Genomic DNA, 11289 nt, shown 5'->3' on the forward strand with positions numbered 1-11289 from the left:
AGGTCCATCCACTTTCCTACGAAGGGCCATATGTCATTCCCTCTCATTGCCATGTAGTACTCCATCGTGAATATATACCACATCTTCTTGATCCATTCGTCAGGTGATGGACATTTAGGCTCCTTCCATGTTTTGGCTATTGTTGACATTGCTGCTATGAACATTGGGGTACATGTGCTCCTATGCATCAGCATTTCTGCCTCTTAGAGATATTTCTTTAGCTTCTGATGCCTGATATCCTCACCTGTGAAATGGGGATAAAATATCTAATGTATCGAGTTGTTGTGGGAATAAAGGAAATAATATTTGTCTAACATCTAACATAACACTTGGCATGGAGTAGGTCCCCATAAATCAGAGTTCTCACTCCTGGTTATACCTTAGAAACACCTGGGGCCCTTTTAAAAAATACCCACGCTCGGGACACTTGGGTGGCTGAGCCTCTAACTCTTGATTTTGACTCAGATCATGATCTCATGGTTTGTGAGATAGAGCCCCACACTGCGTTCGAGGCTGACAGCACAAAGCCTGCTTGGAATTCCCTCTCTCCTTCTCTCTTTCTCTGCTCCTCCCTCTCTATCTTTATCTCTCTCTCTCAAAAAAAAAAAAACATTAAAAAGAAATACCCATGCTCAAGACCAATGACCCAGGGATGTGATGTAATTGTAAAGTTTTAAAAGCTCCTGTATGAATCTAAACTATAGCCAGGGTCATGAGCCCACTACCATAAATGTTTCTTCCCTCTCTGTAAGAGTTGCCATGGGAAAGCAACTGAGCGGCCACTTTGCTGTGGAGAGCTGCGAGCACTGACAACCCCCACCTGCAAACCTGGGATGACCCGAGCCATTTGGAAAGCACCAGCGGCCATTTTTTGCAGGCCAGATAACAGATCCAGGCGCCACCAGGACTGAGGACCCCCACTCTCAATCTGGACTGTCTCAAACTGGAATGCCTCACCATGGAATTCCAGCATCCCCCTCCCCACTGAAGGGAACAGCCAGTTGAATCCTGCCACCATCCAAAGATGACCCTACGTCGCTATCGGCCCACCTGAGCTCAAACCCGGAACTTCTGCACCCATAAAAGACCTTGCTCTCCCATATCAGGCGCGACTTCCCTGACTCCCTGCTCCAGAGTCACGGAACCTCGCCCGGGAATTGCAGATCCCAATAAAGGCCTTCTTGGCTCCATTCAGTGGTCTCTTTCTTTCCTCTCATCTCTGCCTCTGTCTATTAAATCTTACACTCTCCCTTGCCAGTCTTTATAGGGACTAGAGTTCTGTTCCTCAAGTGACTTCATGCCTAGAGTCTGACTCAGGACATGCTACCCCCAGTCCAAAAACTCTGCAGTATATTCAAGCGTTTCCCTGGTACATGTTTACTGTAACTGCCACATACTGAGATCCTTCCATTGTGTCCGCACTTTTGAAATATGTTTTCTCAGTTAATCTTAATTTATCCCTATGAAGTAAATTATGTTCTTGTTCCCATTACACAGAGTAAGAAACTGAGACTCATAAATGTACATTTATTCTTTCAACAAATATTTCTTGCATGCCAGTAATATGGCAGCCACCGCTCTAGGTGAATGATTTATCCAAGTCACAGAATTTTAAGTTAAAAGGGAGCCTGGATTCAATCCCAGACTGACTGTGACTCAGAGTGCACTTTCTACCACAGCTCATTGTCACACAGCAGAACTGTTCCAAAGCGCATTAGGCACCAGAAGGGGGTTTCTACTTAATCATTTATTCAACCCTCACCCTACAGGGGGCGCTACTCACATGGTATTCTGCCTGAAAGATGTTCCCCAGAACTGTGCAAGTCAGCAGTCCTGCCATTTCTATTGCTGTCATTTTATGGGTAAGAGAACCAAGGCACATAGAAGGTCCGCAGGTCACAAAGCTGACTGTGCCTCCCAAGCCTCAGGCTGTTTTGTCATAGGCTTCCAAAGGACAAGGTACCTGTCTTCTGTGGTCTTATTTGCACATAAGAGGTATTTGCCGCCACATTGAACAATGGCTGAGCAATGCTGACAGGGCCCTCCTGAGGGAGTCAGTGCCCTCAGGGACCAGGGCAGTAGCGGGTCTCGTGGTTGTTGGTTCCAGGCAGATGCCAACCCTAAGCAAGCGGTGACTGTGAGTCTTCACGAGTATATTTAGCTTGCATTGCATCACATACTCAACCAAACATATTAAAACACAGTATCTGTGTCCAAAGAACTAAATATACACAAAAAGACAGAGAGAAGGGGGGATGTGTCAGGAGGAAGAGAGTGAGCCTCTCTCTTTTCTTTGCTCTTTTGGGACTCCGACCTGCACTGACGGGTAATATCAGATACTGAATTAATAGGTATTGCTTTTTGTTTTCCTTACTGGTAGGTACAGTGGAAAGACAGGGACATGAAAGTCTGACAGTGGTCTCTGTTCACCAAGCCCTGAGGTACACTGACGTGTGAGCAGCCAGCAGCCTTGACTGGTTGGGGCCCCAGCCTCATTCTGGAACTCCGGTTCTTGAACTTTGGTGTGTGCATCAAATGATCCAGAGGGTTTGTTAAGAAACAAATTGCTGGGCCTCATTCCCGGGGTTTCTAGCTTATTTGCATGTCTAACAAGTTCTCAGCTGATACGGATGCTGCCTGTCTGGCCACCACGCTTTTAGAACCTCAGGTCTCCAATAACAAGGTAGCTCTGTAAATGCTAGAAGGGGCCAAATCCAAGATACACTGTTAAGTGTCTAAAAAGCAAAGGTGGAATGTGGGGGAAGCAGGGAAAGAGTTTACTACTATTTATGTAGAAGATGAGTTGACACACACACTTGCAGCTTGTATATGCATAGACTATTTCCGGATGGTTACCCAAAAAAGCTAATGATTGTCACCTCAGGGGACTGAGGGTCAGGGGTGCTATGCCGCTTGCTTTCTGGGTCTCTCCCCAACTCCAACACCACTCCAGATCATTTTCCTTTCTCTGCTCTCTCCCTTCAGAGAGTCTGTCCTCTGTGGCCTCCATCACCCCATTTCCCCTGACGGTTGGCTTCCTCCTGGGTTTGGTCAACGGGAGGCACAAGCAGGAGACGTAATGCTGGGATAAGAGAGAGACAGCTTTCTTCCGAGCTCCCTCCCCACTTTGGTGCGGTCTGTGGAACAGCTGCAGTGTCCACAACTAACTCCAGCTCTTCCTGGGCTCCGATTACACCATTTTCTTCTTCAGCTGTTGCTAGTTCCTTGCGCCTCCAACCTGTTTATCCCTTTGACCCTGCCCTCACTGCTGTAAGGGGCCACTCCCTTCAAGTCCCTGAATTTGAACTTCCCGGAGGTGAATTTTGTTTTCTGCCAGGATCCTGACTGAGAAAGGTAGGAAACTTACTCTTCACAGTGTATCATTTAAATATTTTGCCACACGTCTGTCATACCTGTGCAAAAATGCAAATATTATAAAATAAATTATAGAAATAGAAATTCAATCTTAAATAATCTCGAATAGTAAGTTCCCAAGAGAATTACTGGAGACTGGGTCTATGTCAGCACCTTGTGTCCCTTCAGCTTATTTGACTTTACTCTCATGCTAGCGAGGATTTATGACTTTTCTTCTGTTCCAGCCCTGTCAGGGCAGCTAAAGTGACCTCCCTGGAGAACAGGGACAGCGCTGGTGCCCCTTTGCAGTGCACATGGTGTCTGGGCTGCCAGGGTATGATAGAATGGGAAGAACTTTTCAGCTTTGGAGTCACACATTAAACTCGAACCACATCTGTCCCACTTGCTTTCTTTGATTCCCTGAATCTCCCGTCCCTCCTGTCCCTTAAGGGACCCATCATATCACACACGGGTTTGCACTGTTTAGACATGGGCTCTTGGATGCCATGAACATCAGCACTTTTGCATTCTTTCATGAGCCTAAGAAGGAAGCCATTAAACTCTTAGCTGTTTTCATTCCAATATGTGCACAATGTACCCTCACCCCAGGCCTGAGCCGTACCCCTCTCTACCTGGAGGAGAGGCTGCCAAGGGGCCAAGCGTGGGAAAGGGGATGGACCTAAGTCTCCAAGATTTAGAGGGCACAAAAATTGTAAATAATGATTTTGAAAGCATAACATCTATTTAGCAAGAGTAATGGTTTAAAGTGGGAAGCCGCCAGATGGTGTGCACTGTTAATAATGCCCATCTGTGGGCCATGTCGTGAATTATAAAATTGATTTGGAGGAGAACATCTCCTGCTGTTTGCCCCAGGTGCCAAAATGCCTCCTTGCAGCTCTGAGGGCCAGGGACAGGGTGAGGAGGCTGAGGTGCATGTTGCTTAAAAACAATAGTGTGTAATATTTTTATTTTACTTCAGAATAAGACAAAGCCTGAATGCTAATTGTTTTAATTTTTTTTATATTTTTTATTTAGTTTTGAGAGACAGAGAGAGACAGTACAATCAGGGGAGGGTCAGAGAGAGAGGGAGATACAGATCTGAAACAGTCTCCAGGCTCTGAGCTGGCAGCACAGAGTCCAATGCAGGCTTGAACCCATAAACCGTGAGATCATGACCTGAGCCGAAGCCAGACGCTTAACCGACTGAGCCACCCAGGTGCCCCTGTTTTTAAAGGTTACAAAATCCTTGTGGCATTCAGAGGGCCCTGTCAGAACTTTCAGAACTTCTTGTTTCACACACAAGGAGCATGGAACGTGAAGAAGCCTGGCGGTAGGCAGGGCTGCTCTCTCCAGGGTGTTGGGTCTGGTCAACTTTTGACCTTCTGCCTTGCTGCTGGTGACCATTCTGAGTGTCTGAGCCCCTCAGCCCTTACCTGGACTTCTGCCAAGGGCCTCGGGTTCTCTTGCTTTAAAGATCAGTTTGCTTCTGCCTCTCCATCTTGACCCTGCAAATTCTCCCCACCGGATGTCCCAGGTAACAAGTGTTCCCACCTCTCTCCTTGCTCCTCCTTAGTCACCTGGATGCCTTGCCTGAAGTTTCCAATGCAATAGGGGACCAGACACTGAGCAGCTTCCTTAAGGAAGCCCAGTTTCTCCACTTGTAAGGAAGCTTCAATGAACAGTTACAGTAAAAACCGATGTCTAGTGCCTGCCGGAGGGTGGTGATGGTGGCAGAGCAGGCCACCCCTCAGCCATAGCTCTGGGACAGCCTGCTCACTATTTCCCACACCCTTGAGCACACTCTTTCCCTTGCTTTGTGTCTTGCCTGCAGTGAATGTCCTCCCCAGCTCTCCACAAAGCTCTGATTCAACAATCCCCTGGACAGACTCTTCCCGCTCTTCCGAGAACCCGTGCGGTATAGCGCCCACCTGATTACAATTTGCCTCATGCCGCTCTCAGTTACGTTCACTTGTGCTTGGCTTGTCTCTCAAATAGGTTGGAAGTCTCCGGACACCCACACCCTCTGTCTTTGCACCAGGGTGTGTCGGACCCAAAGTTGGGAAGACAAGGGGTGCTTCATTATTCCTATTCACTATTTAATGCATCTTGTCTGATTACATTAGTGTCCCTCAACCTTCACGGTGCATTGGAATCACCTGCAGAGCTTTAAAATATGCAGATTCTCAGGTCCCACCCCCAACGACTGTTTCTATTGGTCAGGAATGGAGCCCACTTTGGGGTATTAGTTTAAAAGCTCCCCCAGTGATTCTAATGTGCGGTCCTGTATGAACCAACACAACTTTGTCATCAGCTGTACCTCATTCCCCACGCCACTCCATTTGTCTTCTGGCTGCACTTTCTCCGTATTTCAAATTATATCTTACAAGTTATATTGCAACCCTTGGCTCTTTTCTGATTCAACATACCAGGAATCGTCTTTAGGCAAGTGAAAATTTTCTGCCATTAGCTCATTGGGCAGAAAATCAAGCTGTAAAAAAACCAGCCAAGTCATTCCCTTCAAAATGAGTCTCTCATTAATCAATGAGCTGTCCTCCAGGCACCTGTGTGAAGCCCGGCAGTCCCCATTTGTGACATTCTCTTCCCTTCCCCCAAATCAATCAGATGGGGGGCTAGCGGACAACAAAGGCTGCAGGTGATTTTACGTATTGGGATCACCAGCAAGTAATGATAAGAGAATAGCAAAGTAGAAAAAAAACAAGCATGAATTAATGAGGCTCTTATGACAAAATGATTTAATGGCAAATACGTGAAAGTGAATTAATGAGGCTTTGATGGCATTTGCGAGTTTCATTTTTCTCGAGTTTTTCCGTGAATCCAATATCTCCTGGAAAACTTGTAAGAATATTCTATTTTGAAGACTTTCCACTAACAGCCTTGAGGAGCGTTTTTCTCATTCACCTTTTTCTGGCTTACTTTTTAATTACTGGTGAGATAAAACCATGAGGTGAAAAGGGGAAGAGCCCAACAACCCACAGAACTCATAATCAACCAAGGTGCTTTTAAAATGTAAATTTTAAGACGGTTAAAACAATGAAGAAATAGGAAACCCTGAGGATGTATATATGCCATATTAATTGGATTGTCTCTAAATTATGTTTTTCAAATTTTTCCCTCAGGCACCGGTACGTTTTTAAATTCCTGTCAGATTCATTTTCTTAACAATTGCTTTAGAAGGAACTCTGTTTACCTGTTTAGAACCGAGAGAGCTGCTGCACTTTGTTAAAAGCTGTGGAGCTGCTTTACTGAGCATCTATTTCTTCAACTTTCTCTCTGGAATGTTCAGTGGAACCAGATTCTACAGTTTAATCATTTCCTTCTGCATCTATCCAATCACTCTTTTGTGAGCAACATTGTCATTGCACGAATCTTTGATATTGAACAGGTTCCTTTGTTCCTTGGAAATCTTTTTGGGATATATTTTTTTCAAAATTTTCTTTTACAAGGATGTCACCCGGTAGGTGACACATGCTGCTCACACACCCAGACTTTTCACACTTTTAAATTCCTCTCTCTAAAATATGAACAGAAGCCAACAATCACCAAAATTGAGAAAACTTCCAAAATGAAAGAAGGTGACACTAAAACAAATAAAAAGAATAAAGGAATGTAGATCAATGAAAGATAATGAAGAGAACAGAAAAAAAAACATTGGAACAATTAGAATTGATATCCCTCAGAAGAAAAGAAAAGCTGTTGCATCCATGTGGAAAGGGATACAATCAAATAACAAGGAAGAGCTCATAGAAATAAAAATAGCCCAAAGGAATATTTCAGTGAGGGATAGGATGATAAAGTCACAGAAACCTACTATAAGTAGAATAAAAAGAAGCAAATAAATAAAAGATAGAAAGATAAGGAATGATTCTGGAGATCCAACAGCCACCTCTAATCCAGAAAGAGAAAACCAGGGGTGCATGGTGGGGAAAGAGTGGAGATTATACAGAATTTACTCAGAACTGATGGATATGAGTTCTTCATTATAAGGGATGGACCCCAGGAAGTCCATCATAGTGATGCGGGTGAGGGACACACCAAGGCAAATCATTTAAAAATTGTGGAACACCAGAGATAAAAAGAGATCTTAAAGCTTCTCGTGATTATTTCAAGTTTCGGTGGAACGGGAATGAAAATGGCTCCAAGTTTGTCAACAGCAATGCTACATACTGGAAGACAATGGAGAAATGCTGTCAAAATTCTAAGAAGACTCAAAAATTTTGATGCTTTCTTAGGAAAGTATCAAAAACTATATACCAGCAGAAATAGGAAATGAACTGAGAAATAAGAAGTCATTGAATCAAAGATGCAGAACCATGACAGAATGGTGACGGGAAGTCCCAGAAAGAGGGAGAAGGGAAGTTCAAGACCAACTTCTGGGGCCGGAATGGAGGGATAAGAGATGTCTGGAAGTTCTTCACAAAGAAACAAACAAACAAATAAACACCATAAAAACTAATTTCCAAAATGGAGGTTTCAATTAATATTCCCCTTAGTAATAATTGAGAGTTCCAGTTGTCCCATATCCTTGCTAACACTTGATATTATCCGGGTTTTGTTTTTTATTTTAGCCAACTAGTGGATGTATATTGGTATCTCGTTATGGCTTTTATTTGCATTTCTCTGATGACTGATGAAGTTGGGCAACTTTTCATTTGTTTATCAACCATTTAGATAGCTTCTTTTTGCTTGCTCAAGCCTTTTGCCTATCTTTTAAATGGTTGGTCTGTCTTCTTTTTTTATTATTATTTTGTAGGACTCCTTTTATATTTTTTGGATATGAGGCCTCTATCAGGTTTGCTTACTATTTGGTTAAAGGTATCTTTTGATGACTAGAACCTGTTTATAAAATGCAATTTATCAGTCTTTTCCTTTAGGATTAGTACTTTTCAATATCCTGTTAATGTTGGAGTTTTCATTCCCAAACTGGGATTATCCTGTACACACCTTTTATAACATTTTTAAATTTTGTGAGCATATTAGAAAGCATTTAACATCATAGTATTTCTTCCAAAGCATTATTTAAAATGGCTTCATAAGGGCACCTGGGTGGCTCAGTCAGTTAAGCTTCTGACTCTTGATTTGCTGCTCAGGTCATGATCTCACAGCTTGTGAGATGGAGCCCTGTACTGAGCTCGTGCTGACTGCATGCACCCTGCTTCTGCCCCCCCGCACCCCGGCTCACTCTCTCTCAAAATAAAAAAACATTAATTAATTAATTAAATGGCTGCATAGTTTTCTATTATATGTATATGTCATTCCTTATGGAACTCAACATTTATCCTTGTATATTTAGATTGATTTATAACATTATTTAAATAAAATTATAAAGTTACTGAGCACATTACAAATTAGAAACTCGAGATTTTAAATGCAAGTTTGGCTAATTCCAATTTTCCCTAGTCATTGAGTATATACGGAGCACCTAAGGTTTCCTCAGGACACAAAAGAAAAGACAAGAGTAGACGTGTCCTTGAGGAGGTGACAACATATTTGGTGGTCACACACTTCACCTGTTTAACAATTAGGGAATAACTTGTAGCTCAACTGCTAATAACTATGTATGAAATAGGGAGAAGGTTGGAGCGAAGCAACACGAGGATAGGCCAGGATAGTTGGCTTTGGGGAAGAGCTAGGTCTTGAATGTTCTTCACATGTTGGGGATGAGCATTCCACAGGGCGGGGACTAAATAATCAAGGGTGTGGAATCAGGAGCAAGCAGTGTGTGTCTGAAACAGAGGAGTCACTCTAGATTCAAAGTAGGGGTAAATGTTGATTAGTTGTAGGATATACAAATGGATCATTAGGGAGGTGCCTTGGTGGCTCAGTTGGTTAAGTCTCTGACCCTTCATCTCAGCTTAGGTCATAGTCTCACAGTTGGTGAGATGGAGCCCAAAGCCCCACATCAGGGTCTACACTGACAACATGGAGCCTGCTTGGGATTCTCTCTTTCCCTCAATCTCTGCCCCTCTGCTGCTCGACCTCTCTCTTTATCTCTCTAAATAAATAAATAAATAAAATTTACAAAAAGAAAAAAGAATAGATCATTAGGACGAAATCACATTGATGAGGGCTTTGACATGAGGATTTTGGATTTGATTCCATATACAATATAGGTCCGCTGTCGCCGGGGGAAAGGGCATGGGATGCAGCACGGCTGGGAACCAGCCCATCGAATTGCAGTTTCATTAAGCTTCTTCAGATTAGTGGTGGGGCAGGGATAGTGAAGTCAGAAGGACAGGTTTGAGTTTATTGGAATAATCTAAGGGCCGGCTAATGCAATCTTAAATAAAAATTTACAGCTAATACAATCTTTAAAAGAAACAGAAAACTGGATATTTGCCTCCCTGGTCTCTTGTCCGATTCTAACTATTAACTGAGTTTTATTTTAATCCCATTTCAAAAAGAAATAAAGAATCTTGACAATAATTATTGAGAGATCACTGATGAGTATTCTCTCTAAAAAATTTTCTCTATGTGTAAGAATAGTTATTATGATTGTCACTTCATGGAAAAAAGGAAAATAAGGTTTATTGAACAGTGCTCTGCCCCCACAGAGAAGCATTAGAACATAGGTCTGGCTTCAACTTTTAGCAATGCCATGTGAAGTCACCTAACCTCTCTAAAGCTCTGTTTCCTCAGTTGTAAAATAGGGGTAATAATGATTAGAAAAATACCTGGTCTGTGAAGTAGATGCTGCTATTCTTATAGATTCGTTAATTAAAATATTAGCCACATAGAGCTAATATATATTGAAAAGAATACTGCTAGTTATTAGAGTGGCAAATGAGGAGTTAAGGGATGTTCATTAAATCATGGACATTGAGAAATTTAATCAAAGATGCTAAGGACAAAACACCATTCCTTGGCTTTGCTTCTATTGTACCCATAGCATTATTAATAGTAATAAAGTGCTTGGTTTCTATAGAGCCTAGGACTTGGGAACAAAGCCAAGTGACATATGTATATATTTATTTAATGGTGGGAGACCCGGCACATTTGGTGACAGGCGCAGTGTTCCACTCAGTGGGATGAAATGTGTGCCTCATGCCAGCTTCTTTAGAGGGACGGTTATTCATCACAGCTGTGATGTTCCCTTCAGAGAGCTCCCACCGGAATGGAAAAGGCGCACTGACAATTTATATACAAAAGCCAACCCACGTTTGGCTTTGAAAAGGCACTGGGAAAACTGTATGCAGGCTGTTAGTTATTCACGGACATGCTCTGGTTTCTGATGGAAGTGTTGTGGTTCCGTTTGTTATCATCACAGTAAAATTAGAAAGCACCAAAGAAAAATTAAAGGACTGGCATGTAGATATCTTCTAGCCGACAAATCATTATGTGTGTAAGGTATCACGGTTCAATTGCCATGTCAAAATAATCGTAATTCACACAGCCCTGTTTTTGGAGTGCGTCCACTGGCTTTGCCCGGACTGTCCAGCCCTGCCCCTACCTTTCCCTGGTGAAATTACATAGTCATACTCCGCCCAGGAACACGCAACATGCCCTGCAGAGACTGTGGGTGTGGGATCCACTCACACCCTGCTCCCTAAGGCAGTGCCATTTCCATAAACTATGTTGGAAAATTTCTTAATATCTAATGAAATGGTGTAACCAAAAATACAAATGTGCAAATTACCTTACAGGTGAATCTTGATTCAAAAGGAATATTGTCTCCAGGTAACCTTGCAGCCAGAATACTTTCCCACCCCTTAGCAGGGTAGGTGCCTATATCTAGACTCCAAGATTTCTCCCCAAATAACATATTATCTCCCATCCACAGAGGGAGGATATGCTATTCCAGAAGTGCATTCACAGACACTATCACATCTGGTCTGCACAAGAAATGAGAGAGGGGGACAAGACAAGCATCACAATGCCCATTTTATAGATGCAGACACTGAAGTCCAGGAAGATGAA

This window comes from Suricata suricatta, chromosome 5, assembly GCF_006229205.1.
Source record: "Suricata suricatta isolate VVHF042 chromosome 5, meerkat_22Aug2017_6uvM2_HiC, whole genome shotgun sequence".
NCBI lineage: Eukaryota > Metazoa > Chordata > Mammalia > Carnivora > Herpestidae > Suricata > Suricata suricatta.